This window comes from Leguminivora glycinivorella, chromosome 5 (genome assembly GCF_023078275.1).
Source record: "Leguminivora glycinivorella isolate SPB_JAAS2020 chromosome 5, LegGlyc_1.1, whole genome shotgun sequence".
NCBI classification, from domain to species: Eukaryota; Metazoa; Arthropoda; class Insecta; order Lepidoptera; family Tortricidae; genus Leguminivora; species Leguminivora glycinivorella.
The window spans coordinates 17625941-17640401 of NC_062975.1; the positions used below are offsets into that span (position 1 = coordinate 17625941).

General features: G+C 37.7%; 1 protein-coding gene and 1 long non-coding RNA gene across 2 annotated transcripts in view; one reads left to right on the forward strand and one right to left on the reverse strand.

The window, feature by feature from the left end:
• The window catches only part of LOC125226628 (QRFP-like peptide receptor), a 275810-nt gene that overhangs the window by 222658 nt on the left and 38691 nt on the right, over nt 1-14461 (forward strand). The window lies entirely within an intron of this gene.
• On the reverse strand, nt 7137-9859 carry LOC125226629. Its single transcript, XR_007177095.1, has 2 exons — nt 7750-9859; nt 7137-7584 (listed from the first exon to the last, which is right to left on the reverse strand). It is a non-coding gene; the product is annotated as an uncharacterized LOC125226629 (long non-coding RNA).

Sequence of the window (14461 nt, forward strand, 5' to 3'; positions counted from 1 at the left end):
ATTCTGAGTTATTAGTGTTTACGAGTAGGTAATAGTTATACAAAAAGAAGCTGTTTTATTTTTATTTTCAGTGCACAAACATCATTCAATAACATAAAACCAAAGCAAAACAACATTATTTGTACCACAGGATAACATATTAGGGTGTTGATTGCCCTCTAGGCGCTCATATCGGCTGAAAGCAGAATAATTAATGGTATAACGAAAGTTTACTTTTGTAAGTTTTCTAGATACACGTTTCATAAAAGCAAAGTTGTTGTTTTGAACATTTTTGTGGTATTGTAGTGTACTTATTGATGTGCTGACTGCTGACGGACATGTGCTGAGCAGCGCTGGTAGCCTAGCAGTAAGTACGTGCGACTTTCGTTCCGGAGGTCGCGGGTTCGAACCCCGGCTCGCACCAATGAGTTTTCGGAACTTAATTAATATGTGCGAAATATCATTTGATATTTGCCAGTCGATTTTCGGTGAAGGAAAACATCGTGAAGAAACCGGACTAATTCCAATAAGGTCTAGTTTACCCTTCGGGTTGGAAGGTCAGATGGTAGTCGCTTTCGTAAAAACTGGTGCCTACGCCAAATCTTGGGATTAGTTGTCAGAGCGGACCCCAGGCTCCCATGAGCCGTGGCAAATGCCGGGATAACGCAAGGAGGATGATGATGATGATGTACTGACGGACACTTTCAAGTTTCAGTGGTTCTTATTTATTAGTTTTCTTGAAACTTCTCGATATAAAATGGATTACCTATCCATGAACATTTCTAAACTTTTAGATACTTTCCGTAACTTGCACATTATTATGTATTTGTAATTATATAATAGGCAAGACGACTAAAAAAAACTAATTAGTCCGTCAGTTAATTATCAAAGAATTTTGGACACATATTTTTCTTTTTTCTCATAAACGAAAAATGACGACGGTACAGTGCGTTGAAGTTTCGCGTGACGTCAAGACTAAATAGGTATAATTTTTACTTAGAAGTATTTCACAAGCCCCCCACTCCGGAACTTTGATGCTCTATATCTTTGTATTTTTTTATTCATTAGAAAAAGTCAAAAATACATGTTTAGTATTTTTGGACGATCTAACTGACGGAGTAATCAGAATGCCTTTTTTTATGCAGTCGTCATCCCTATTATGTGCTTACATCTTCTAGATTAGTAATAAACACAATGTCGTATTTCACGCAATGTTCCAACTTCCACTCTTAAAATTGCTAGTAAGTGAAAAAGTGCATAATATAATCACTATTTCATTTGATCTTAACGATTCAAGACTTCATAAGGTTTCTGAATTTTTCATGGCATTTCTAAAATAGTGTAAACTATTTAATAATCAGTATAATCACCAATTTTGCTTTAGTTCTCTCGTAAACTAATATAATAAAAAAAGTCTTCTGTAGAGTTAAATTAGAGTTAAAAAGTGAGTATATTTTAACTATAAAACTCCCGTGAGACTCATACATACTTAAAAAAAAAATTATAAGCGGGTTACTCACGTATTAAGTCGATATAGCGTTCGACATGTTTCGATCCAATTTCGAGGACCTTTCTCGGCGACCCCCCCTGCGCCTGCCCTCAGCAGCCGCGCACACCGAGCAAGCGCCTGCAGTATGCGTCGCGCTCTCGACATGTAAAGGCGGGTCGCTACTCTTGAGAAAGGTCCTCGAAATTGGATCGAAACATGTCGAACGCTATATCGACTTAATACGTGAGTAACCCGCTTAAAATATTTTTTTTTAAAAGTGAGTTATTCCACAGCGAAATAGGGTAATATTGTTATGTCTGAAAGATAATCAACCTTATAGCAGAATGGATTTACCAGAGTTTGAAGTTAAGCGACATAATTATAATAGTACAAGTCCAGAAGACTCACTGCTTTGACGTTCACAGCCTTTCATAATTCCTACCTACTACATTAAGAAACGGACACACGCGAGCAGCCGACATTGAGTTCTATTGCGCCGCGTGAAGGTCGTCAACTATGAATGGGCCGCGCCATCGCGCCCCCTGGCATGTACTATGTACTTGTAGCTCGGCGAAAGAATCGCGGAGTGCGCCTAATATAAGCCAATAAACATTATGCGTCTTCATTAAGAGCGCTTTCAAAAAATCTGCTTGCTCGCATTTCGACGCCGGCGGCGCTGGCGTGCACCTGTGTGCAGACGCACACTATAACCAGAAGCATAACGATTGTAGCCTGCGGTACAGACATAGCGTGCGATCCTCTTCGAACCAACCTTACGTGCGGCTAGAGCGAAAGGGATAGCATTCATGGTCGGTACCGCCACGCCGTCAGTAGCGTTGCGGACTAACCATTATTGATACTTGCGTAAAAACACCACCATATCAAGAACAAATTAAAAACGTGTAGCCTTGGAAGAAATAAATTTAAAAACTTTTAGAATATAATAAATTGTGTATATAATATTGTCTTCTGTCACCGCGATAGTTACTCATGAAATAAATTTATGGAATCAGATTATATCGCGTATAATGAATATAATCCGTTTTCTTAGTTTTATTTCATTTTGTATATGATATGTTTTCTAGGTTCTTTTCGGTGAAGGAAAACATCGTGAGGAAACCGGACTTATTCCAATAAGGTCTAGTTTACCCTTTGGGTTGAAAGGTCAGATGGCAGTCGCTTTCGTAAAAACTAGTGCCTACGCCAAATCTTGGGATTAGTTGTCAAAGTGGACCGCAGGCTCCCATGAGGCGCAAATGCCGGGATAACGCAAGGAAGATGATGATGTTTTCTAGGTACATATATATAATGGAACAAAGATCGGTTTTCTTTAATTTTAAGTAGTTTTTTTTAATATTTAAAATGTGTTTTTAGGGTTTCGTAGTCAACTAGGAACCCTTATAGTTTCGCCATGTCTATCTGTCTGTCCCTCCGTCCGTCCGTCCGTCCGCGGATAATCTCAGTGACCGTTAGAACTAGAGAGCTGAAATTTGGTACCAATATGTATATCAGTCACGCCGACAAAGTGCAAAAATAAAAAGTGGAAAAATGTTTTATTAGGGTACCCCCCCCTACACGTAAAGTAGGGAGTGATTTTTTTTTTCATTTCAACCCTAACGTATGATTTATTGTTGGATAGGTATTTAAAAATGAATTACTGAAATCGTTTTTTGATAATATTAATATTTTCGGGAATAATCGCTCCTAAAGGAAAAAAAGTGTGTGTCCCCCCCCCTCTAACTCTTTAACCATATATTTAAAAAATATTTAAAAATTACAAAAGTAGAACTTTATAAACTTTCTAGGAAAACTGTTTTGAACTTGATAGGTTCTGTAGTTTTTGAAAAATATGGAAAACTACGGAAGAGCCGAGCGGCTATTTACCAACGCGACCCGATACGCTCTCGGCCGGTTTTTAAATATTATGTTGTTTTAATTGCATGGAGCACAGGAAGGTCCACATCTATGTATTAGTTTTTTGTAAGGAAATACAACTCTACGCTACACCTACCTGCTTTAGTTGACTGTTGACACACTGAGACAGTGGATGCGCCAGAGTATAAAAGAGTGATTACCATCTCTTGTCAAAGATCTTGTTGAGACGAATCAAACGAACCCAAACATGAAGTGGTTTCAAGACCTGGTCGTGGAATACTCTTGACTACCTTCCAGCTTCATCATCAGATCCTGGGTACCATCTCTTGTCAAAGATCTTGTTGAGACGAACCAAACGAGCCCAAACACGAAATGGTTTCAAGACCTGGTTGATGAGAACTCATGACTACCTTCCGGCTTCATCATCAGATCCTGGGTACCATCACCTCTTGTCAAAGATCTTATTGAGGCAAATCAAACGAGCCCAAACACGAAATGGTTTCAAGACCTGGTTGATGAGAACTCATGACTACCTTCCGGCTTCATCATCAGACCCTGGGTACCATCACCTCTTGTCAAAGATCTTGTTGAGGTAAATCAAACGAGCCCAAACACGAAATGGTTTCAAGACCTGGTTGATGAGAACTCATGACTACCTTCCGGCTTCATCATCAGATCCTGGGTACCATCACCTCTTGTCAAAGATCTTGTTGAGGCGAATCAAACGAGTCCAAACACGAAATGGTTTCAAGACCTGGTTGATGAGAACTCATGACTACCATCTGACTTCATCATCAGATCCTGAGTACCATCTATTGTCAAAGATTTTGTTGAGACGAGTCAGTAACCTAAAATGATATTCAATAATAAATAATACTTACTAAAAATATTAGTCAAGTTAATTAGTTAGTTACCAAAGTCGTCAACCCAAGGATCAAAGTTTTCGGTCGCAGTATACATGCAACAGTACAGCCACTACAGCCAAACACGCACACAAGTGCGGTTTTGGACACGGCGGGTGCCGCACACAATGACAAAATAACTTCGCGATCGTCGAGCCGCGTGCGGAGCGGACTAACATACGTCCTGCCTCTACAAGCTCTGCCGCGGTACTGACATCGCAAGCGCGCGTAACCGGTAATAAGGAGGCATTTTTAAAAAATCGTCAAAAATATTAAATTGCAATTAATAGAAAACTTTTGCATAAAATCTGTTTGAGTAAGCGTTGCAGATTATTTTTATATTAAAACTACTTCAAAAACACGTAAGTTTTCGAAGAAATTGACACTTATTCTGAGGTGATTTCTGAAACAAATTGGATTCATCATTGTGACATTGCACATTTTTAGTACAACGACGTTTTTAGGTTTGTCTCAAATATAAGTTTTTGCGCATGGCAAGGACTTTAATTGATCTAGCAACTGAATCGATATGGATGATAGTTCTGTATCCAATGAGAATCATCTGTCAACAAGGGTTGTTGCCAATATAGAAATATACATGATTTTCATGATATTAATTAATTTAGAATTTACAATAAAAATTTGATTTAATAAGTTAGGAAGTTGCTAGAACATGGTTAGAAAATTAGGTGGAATTTTACACACTAGATATTTTAGTCATTTGAAATTTATTACAGCAAACGATTGCTGAGGTTGTCGTTCTATTTGGTATCCCCAAGCCTCCCAAGGTCGTTAGGATTTTGAGATCATTTCCTCCACACTTGTTAGCTGGCTCCGGTACAGGTCGTAGGCCTCCAGTGGCTACTTTATGATATCGCGGATCATCTATGATGTGAAGCAGGAATCCAAATTATGGAGCAGCAAGAGTCCTTTTCTGCAGGGCCTCAAGGGTCCTCAGAATTGTATTTTCACCATGAACTGTGAGTAGAGTTCAGTTGAATAATATTGTGTTAACTTCTTTGTGTGATCTTGGCTTTGTCAAGTTTTGACCATGTGTCTCTGTTTCCAGTCTCCTGATGGTTTATGTGGCAGGAAGGGTTTGTCAGAGCTGCGAATGATGAGGCTTCTCAAGTTCCAGCTGGTAAGCAATCCAGAATATTAATTATTCATATGATAAGGTTAGGCCACATTTCCATTGTCTAATGAAGGTTTCTTTTCTATTTCAGCTGACTGGGATTTATCAGATTTAATTTCGAGCTCTTCAAAATTGTTTTCAAGATCTCAAGATTTGAGTTTCATTCAGTTTCTTCAAATTGAATGTTTCACCCGAAGGGGGTTTCGGTGAAGAGGATGCTTGCCGCAGGCTGAAGCTTTGGTTGCGGAGGTGCTCTTTTGAATGACTGCGCCTGGGGCGACCACTTCGGCTCACTGAAGGATGGCTTGCATGTGCAGCGGTAACTTCTGGCTTGAAGGTTGGTGGCATTTCTCTTACCTGGAAGCAAATGCTAAGTTTAGGTAAATTTGGTTTCTATCATGTATGTTGGCACTGATACTTAGGGACTAACCAGTTTTAGGCAATGCTTGTAAATCACTCAGAACCATATTTGCACGGCCCAGCTCTATCGTCTGGCAATGTTATTTTAGTTAAGGTGCTAAGCTTAATCTTTTATTGCTGATTTACAAGTTGTACTTTGCATTGTGTCCATTTAGAGAAATAAAACTGTGTGTCACAACTAACCGTTTTATTCCATTTCCATTTAGAACCTGAATCCTTGAGGAGAATCACCAGTAGCACCTTGTTTCGTTTCTTTATTAAGTTTTTTTTGCAGAAATGAGTCTGCATGTATTAAGTTTTAGATTTGTTTAGATGATCGAGGCTTTCCCACCAGTTTTCCCGAGCCGGGTGTGGGAAGGCCCCGTTTCAATGGCGCCCGAACAGGGACCCAACTCATTTTTCGTTTTGTTCTGTATTTAAGGGTGGTATTTTCCTCAAGAATTTATTTTTTCAGTGCCATACATAGTGATAATGAAAGTTTTGTAGTACTTACGTTTTAGTGTTCCATAATTGAGCTGTGTTTTGCCTTATGCACACACTGTTATAAATTGAGGTGAGCTTTAGCTGCTTCACAATGTTTTTTGCCCGTTTTGCTGCACTTTATTAAGATATTATTGTGAAATTTGAGAGATAAGTGCTTAGATTTTCAGTTGGTACAAATTGTGCTGACATTTTTTTACAGGAAGTAGCCAGTTTTGAAGTGTCAAACTGCGTGTAACGTTTTGTAACTTTTTATGCCTGAAAGATAGTATTTTAGGGCTTAGGCCAAAGTTATTTTGAATATCTTTTGTGAATTTAAGCTTTTTTGTGTATATTTTTGAGTAATTTGGCTACTTGAGTTCAAATATTTTGGGCAAAGTTTTGTAAGTACTGTAATTGACTTTTTATGATCTTGTAAAGGGGAAGTTCATGGGGGTTGTTTTAAGTTTGTGTAGAAGTTGCCATGTAATTTCGAGGTATTTTGGATGTATAATAAGTGTAAAGTTTAAACTCAAAAGTTAGTGGGTTGTGACAAAACATTTAGCTATAAAATTTCAAAATATAGGTGTGCTATTTTGTTTAGAAAGCAAATTAAATTAGTTATGTAAATTTTGGAACATACATTTGGCAGTATTTGATAATTTTGAACTTTGTTTAGACTGCAACTTGGAAAATGTACAAATTTGAAATTTTGGTCATACCGTTGATGTTCATTTAGTTGTATTTGGTTATTTTTCTTTGAGTTCATAAGAGGTACACAACAATTAACTCATTTGTTTGCTTGTTCATTTAAGGTTATATAGTGAGACTTACACAGAGCAGGAAAAGTAGAAATTTAGTAAATACACAGTAATTAAATTCAACATTGTTTATTATAAATTATAACACAACAGTATCACTTCAAGTTGTAAGTCGGTGCCATCATATTTGAGTTTCTTTTGAGTTAAACTTATTATACAGTGGCAATTTCACTTTTGTGCCCGTTGAACTTATACAGGTGAATTCAGTCGGGGACGACACCGGTAATGGTTGGAAGTGCAGGAACGGCTTGAGTTTTGTGTGTCCGGCAGCTGCATTGTTGTTGGTTGCCGGCGAAGTGGTTTATGTTGTTCTCCATGCAAATGGAAGGTTTCCGTTAGGAGTTATGCTTTTCAACACATTATCAGTGCCCATGTTCCTCTGATGTTCATATTTTGGTTTTCTTTTGTAGACATTTCCTGTAGTCTGTGGTCTAGTTGAAGCTGTTGCTGCCAAGTAACTTTTGTGGTATATGGTTCTTAAGATTTAGTACAGTTTCTAGTAATCTGTAACAAAGTAAATGGAATTTAGTAAGAATAATATACATGTTTGGCTAGCTAAATAGAATGTTTAGAAGACAAATTTTGTGCTGTTTATCATTTAGTTTGGAGTGTGAGGGAAAAGAGGAGGATAAAGGACAACTCCCTTTCCTTATTATTCGAGATATTTACCTGCTGTTAGTAGTAGAATTATTTGCATTCCAGTTAGCATTTCTGAATAAATTTTAGTCATTCCTTTAGATTATCGAACGTTTATCACACTCATGTTAGTCTTCCATGATTTTGTAGTTGAATTAAGTGTTGTTTTATTAATTTGTAGCACAATAAAAACGGAAGATATTAGTAATTTTGTAGGTAACGATAAATATTTGTTGACATTTAGTTTTTTTTAAGGCACAGACCACAGACAAGATAAGTTCAACGAGGGGTACGTTCGGATGCGTGTTTTTTGATCCAAGTTTGTCGTAACTTGAGCGGTTAAATAAACGCTCGGTTTTATGTTTAGATTTATTTAAAGTTACGACGTGGTTTTAGCGCCAGTTTTAAATTTAAATGTCTCGCAACGTGCGGATTCATTTAAGGGCGCTTGTTTTAGCTTGGTTTTGTGAAAACTTGGATTTGGTTTTGTGGCGTATTCAAGGATTTAAAGATTGTTATTGGGTAAGTTTGAGGTGGAGGTTTTCTTTGGACGCAAGGTCCGGGTTTTCTTTTGCTTTCACCTTGCCGCCAAAGTTAACGCCCTCGCTTACGCCGTATCGTGTCACTCTTCGGTTGTTTCGTTTGAAGTGTTGAATATTGTGGTAAAAATATTCAATCACGACTTTATGTATGGAACGTGGTGAACAGCAAAGTCTGTTTTCACTACTATTTTGTTTTGTGTGAGGGATGAAAGGGTTCCTGGAACAGTTCTCTGAAATGCGTGAAGTATGAAAGGGGCGACACAATCTGGCTCGTTGTTTTTAGTTTGAGCGATCCTTGATACGGCCTGTTTTTTCGGATGGAGTTTTTTTTTGCGGGTGCTTACCACACCCGAGCGTCGTGTTGGCGCGATATGGGGTCGACATGAGGTCCATACCCAGGAGTGGTGAGGTATGGCAGGGCGCGGTCGCACTGCCTACTTCTTGCATCCCCTTTTGGATGCGCTCCGTACCGGGTTCTTGCCTTTTGTGGTGTCGATCGGGTACTCGCTGGTGGGTACATTTTGTGTTCCGTGCTGCTTTTCCCATGCCATGGAGGCGGTGGGGTGGCGCACGGGTTTTTGGGGTATCGCCGCCAATCATGCCTGGCGTGCGATACATATTTTTTGGTGAGTCTCAACCAAACGGCGGAGGTCTCGGGCATGTTGCAACCTCAGAGTTGTGTAGGATTTTGTGATCCGGAGAGTTGGGTGGGAGTCTTTTGTTCCACCAACTCGAAGGCCCCCGTGACGGTTTGTTATGTTGTTTTGGTTTGTTTACGGAAGAGTTGGAACAGCACAATGTTGCCAATTCAACCGTGTGTTAGGAGGAATGGTTTTTTTTGTTGGTGAACCGTCAGGGAATTTTGATTTTGGATTATGGATTTATATTCTCGGATTGGAATTTTATTTTAAATTAAATTATGAGCTTCTCAAGTTTATGATAGTAAACTTGGAAGTAGGAATCATTTTTGGATTTTTATTTTGCCCGGTCTAGCGGAGAATGTTTAGGTGTGCTGAACATCGGTCCTGGCTGTTGGTTTTGGTTTTTCCAGCGCAACTAAAAAGTTGTGTTGGTAAAGCCAAAGGAATGTTTTCTGTTTGGTTGGTTTTGTAGTGTGGGTTATATTTTTTTTTATGGTTCGGGAACCACACTAGTTTATTTTGTAGTGTTGCGCGGGTTCGAGAATATTTTGGACATTTAGATTATTTTTGGTTTTGTGAATTTTTTTGGTTTATTGATTTCTTGGAAATTATCTCGATACCTGCGGCAATCACTGGGTTTTCTTTTGTGTGTTTCTCCCATACTCTGTATGGTCGAGGTGTGTTGTTTTTGTTTTCCTTGCTTTTGTGACACATGGTTAGGTAGTCGCTGAGGACAGCGAGCGTTTTACCCTTGGTAAAACGCTACAGCAGGGAGAGGGGTATTGTGACATTGCACATTTTTAGTACAACGACGTTTTTAGGTTTGTCTCAAATATAAGTTTTTGCGCATGGCAAGGACTTTAATTGATCTAGCAACTGAATCGATATGGATGACAGTTCTGTATCCAATGAGAATCATCTGTCAACAAGGGTTGTTGCCAATATAGAAATATACATGATTTTCATTAGGGCTGCCATCCGTCCGGGTTTCCCCGGATTTGTCCTAGTTTGGAGGCCGTCCGGGGTCCGTCCGGGCGGGGTGTCAAGAAGTGTCCGGGGAAAACCCGGACACTTTTCATGTAAGGAACTAAGGAAGCACCTCATTGAATTTAAATAGAAATACTTAAATAAATTTATCAACGAATTTAAGTTGACTGATTAACTAATATCTGTTTACAAATAAAAAACCGGCCAAGTGCGCATCGGACTCGCCCACCGAGGGTTCCGTATTCGTAAAAACTTTCAATGGTTAAAATAATCTCATCTCATATAACTCTAATGACTTGACTAGAAGTATAGGTATTAAATTAATGAGCATTATTGTGCATAGTGCCATTTCTCGGTGAATTCGCTAACTAATTTGCGCGACCTGTATAGTTTGATCGTTTTTCAGAGATATTTTCTTTATAATGATTTCGTCAGTTTTTACTTTATTTGAAAGATAATGTTTTACGTAAAATCTCGTATAATTTTGAAATACGATACGGGCATTTTCGCGAAAAAATATTCAAAAAGTTATTTTTTCAAATTAGGTCAATTTAATGTTTTTCCTTCTCAGAATCACGAGCAAGGTCCTTCGAAACCTTTTTCCACTTCGTTACTATTTTTCAAACACTTTGTTCAGCGGTTACAAAGTGGAAAGTATGCAAAATAATAGAAAATTTTGGGACCATTTTTTTGTCTTTCGTTTTTTATCCTAGATCGAAAGGGCTTGTGATTTTGAGTAGGAAAAATATAACTTTTTTTTGGCGATTCTTCTCGCGAAAATGCCCTTATACATCCGCAAGGGTGGTAAAATTGAAAGTTGAAATCTGAAAAGTTTTTTGTCAATTAAAAAAAAGTTTCCAGATACGGACACGATTTCATTTCTCGTTGGTAAACTTCAGAGATACGGCGGATTTTTTACATTTTCCTTCAAAATATTTTTTTTCAACAAGAAAATATAAAAAATTGTTTTGATATGTACAATTTGACTTCTTTCTAAGTAAGTAAGTAATCATTTATTGTCAGATTGTGCAAATCAGTTTACAGATGTTACAATATTAATAAACAATTATAGCTTGTGTCACAATCAACCGTTTTACGGTATACAATATACATAATTATTCTTATAACTAAATAAAATTTAACTTAAATAATAAAAACAGTCAGGTACATTATTATATAGGAACTACATTATTATTTATTATTTAATATCTCATATCATTATAAATCTATATTACATCAGCTCATTTACATAATAATTAATGTCGAAAATAGTCAGAGTAAGTATACATGCGTGTTAATCAATAAATTGTGTTTCATGAAAGAAGTCCTCGAGGGGCTCGAGGTTATAAAAACATTCGGTTACTAGATAGCTTTTTAGCTTAGAAAAAAATTTATGGTTCGGCAACTCAGTCCACGACATAGGAAGTGCATTGAAAATACGAACAGCCATGTGGTAGCAATTTTTCTTATTCATCTCTAGTCTACTATTTGGGACTACTAAAGCTTTATGTGTGACTGTTCGCTTCCCAGTATTACATTTCTTATCGAATAATTCTAAATTACATTTGACGAATTTACACATTTCAAGGATATATAAGCTCGGAACTGTTAGGATTCCATACTTTTCAAACAACGGTCTGCATGGTTCTGACCATTTGACTCCCGCTATAGCCCGCACACATTTTTTTTGTGCTATTAAAGCTTGCTTAACGTTTGTGCCGTTTCCCCATAACACTATTCCATAGCGAAGTGCAGAAGCAACGTAGCTATGATAAACAAGCAGCGCAGTTTTATCTGAAGTGAGTCGCTTCAGTTTTTTTATGGCATAGATAAATTTATTGATTTTTGTGGAAACTGTATCTATTTGTTGTTTCCAATTCAAAATTTCATCAATATCAATCCCTAGCAGTGGCGGCGCGTCAAACATATTCATAGGCAAGCCGGGGCTAATTTGGCTTACATATTTCCTTTACAACTCTGCTCAAATGTCCAAAAACAGGCAAGCCGGTGGGAATCAGCTTTTATGGACGCGCCGCCACTGATCCCTAGGAAAATCGTATGTGATACTTCTTCAATCTGCTCATTACCCGTTTTTATATTTAATGGTATTATTTTACTGTTTCGTGTAGCAAATCTAACTAATTTGGTTTTTGATGCATTCATGCAGCTATTTTCTATATTAATATTGAATTATTGTGTGAAATTAAAATAATAAATGGATGAAAATTAAAGGTCTTGTTTTTTAAAAATATTGTTTTCGGACTCGTCCGGGGAAAAAATGCGATTTACGCGAAATGTCCGGGTTTTTCTGAATCTTTGTCCGGGTTTGGCGAAATTCGAGATGGCAGCCCTAAATTTGTTTAGATGATCGAGGCTTTCCCACCAGTTTTCCCGAGCCGGGTGTGGGAAGGCCCCGTTTCATCATATCCTCATTTACTCTATTCTAAAGCCTTATAACAAAGAAGTAGTCTCAGAAGATTGTAGTACAGGATATACATAATACAAATTTACCACTTGAAGCATTCAAAACTATCCAAATTTTACAAATTAGACGGACTAAGTCAGCACTTTTCGCGGGTTTTCCTAAACATGCACCAGAAAAAAAATCATAATTAATTAAGTGAGTTAGTTTTTAAAAATCCAGTCTCACAACATGTAAGTTAAGAAGATGTCCTAATCGAATCCTGAACTTAATGAGTCTTTTAGATGACGGAAAGTGTAGCATTTTGCCGACTAAAACTATCAATTTTACATTATTACGACGTTTTCGTTGAATGCCCTCTTAAAACGGGACAGTAGTTTTATCGCGTGGATAACGACATAACTAGAGGTTGAGGTGAGGGCTTAGCCAATACGCCAACTGTACCGGTATCATAAATATAATTTGAAATATTTTTTACATGAAATACTGCACTTATTTTTAAAATCAAAATTGCAATTATGACGCAACAGGAGCGGTCAATTCTCCATACAAACGCTCTCGACTATTTCCTGCCTGGTTTTTCAAACTAGAGCAATGATTTTTTCACCACAGATTATTATTATTTGTATCTGTGTATTATTTTTATCGGACAGTTTTTCTTTATTGGATACTAGCTTTTCCCCGCGGCTTCGCTCGCGTCAGAAAGAGACAAAAAGTGTAGCCTATGTCGCTTTCGATCCCTTCAACTACCTCCACTTAAAAAATCACGTCAATTCGTCGCTCCGTTTTGCCGTGAAAGACGGACAAGCAAACAGACAGTCAGACACACACACTTTCCCATTTATTATATTAGTATGGATATTTATAATATTAGTATGGATTCTTATTTTTGTAGGCGCTAGGGCCCATCAAAATTATCCAAAAACGGCCGTGGCCGAATGATTATGCCGCAAAAAAGGTGTGATGTTCAAAATTCGTAACAATCAGCCAAAAAAACTAAGCGATTTGACACAGATTAATTCAGTGTTATTCAGATTCTCAAATTTCGTTCCGATTTGTTAAGTTTTCAAAAAGGAAATAGTCGAGAGCCGTACCTCGATTTAATAGTATTTTATGCAACTGGTGGTTAAAAGAGGTCAAAAAAGGTGAGTGGCGTGGGTAACAATTTGAGGCGAAGCTTTCAGTTAGTTAAAATCTAGGTGGACCGCCTACCATTTTGAATATGCAGTTTGAGTGCAAACATGAAAATAAAACTGTCTATGGTATGGTTCTTTGAAGCCTGGCCACTAAGACGAATCGAGCTGAGTTGAATCGAGTTCTCATACATTTGAATGCGATTCGACGCGTCGCCAATGAACGCAGCAGAAAACGAAGGAGTCTCGACTCTGCGAATTGGTTTGTTAAGTTGGTAGCAATGTATTTACTGAACTGTAACAGCTATATCGTACTACTGCTACTAAAATATGTTTTCAGGGTATAGACTAGATAGACTTGTCCTGACATCTTTTATGTAGGGTTTTAAAGTTCTATGCACGACCTTGTAACTCACGAATAACAGTACGGGAGTAGAAAAAAGATTTTTCGCAATATCTTTTACCTGAGCTGTCCTTAAAACACATTTTTTTCTATTAATCTAGTCAGTAACACGAGTATATTTAACTAAAATTCCCAAATTGAAAGGGGGTCTCCTTTCTATCTTAGCCTTTTCGCTCCTGTTGCGTCTTAACACATTTTGGCAAGCAAGAACCCGCTGGGCGGGTTCTCCCATACAATCGGGCGGGTTATAAATTACGACCGATAAATTACCATTTTTTTAGTCTTGTACTGAATGTGTTAACTCGTTAATTACTAACTCATGGCACCACCACTTCTTTGTAAATTAAAAAAAAACTTTAAAAAGTGACAGAAACTTGCAAATGGGTATTCAACGTAGCAAATTAAATGGTAATATCTTTGTATGACTCTCCTTATTGGTCTGACAAAGGGACATTGTAACGTTCGCTGCGGCGTTAACGATTGGCATCTTGGCTACACAGCCTGCTCCTGCCATTCGTTCCAGTTAGCGTGAAACTCGATAATGGCAATCCAATTTCCTCACCTTATCTCCTATTTCATGCCATTTGGAGAATCATTTTATAGGTAAATTTTGTGTT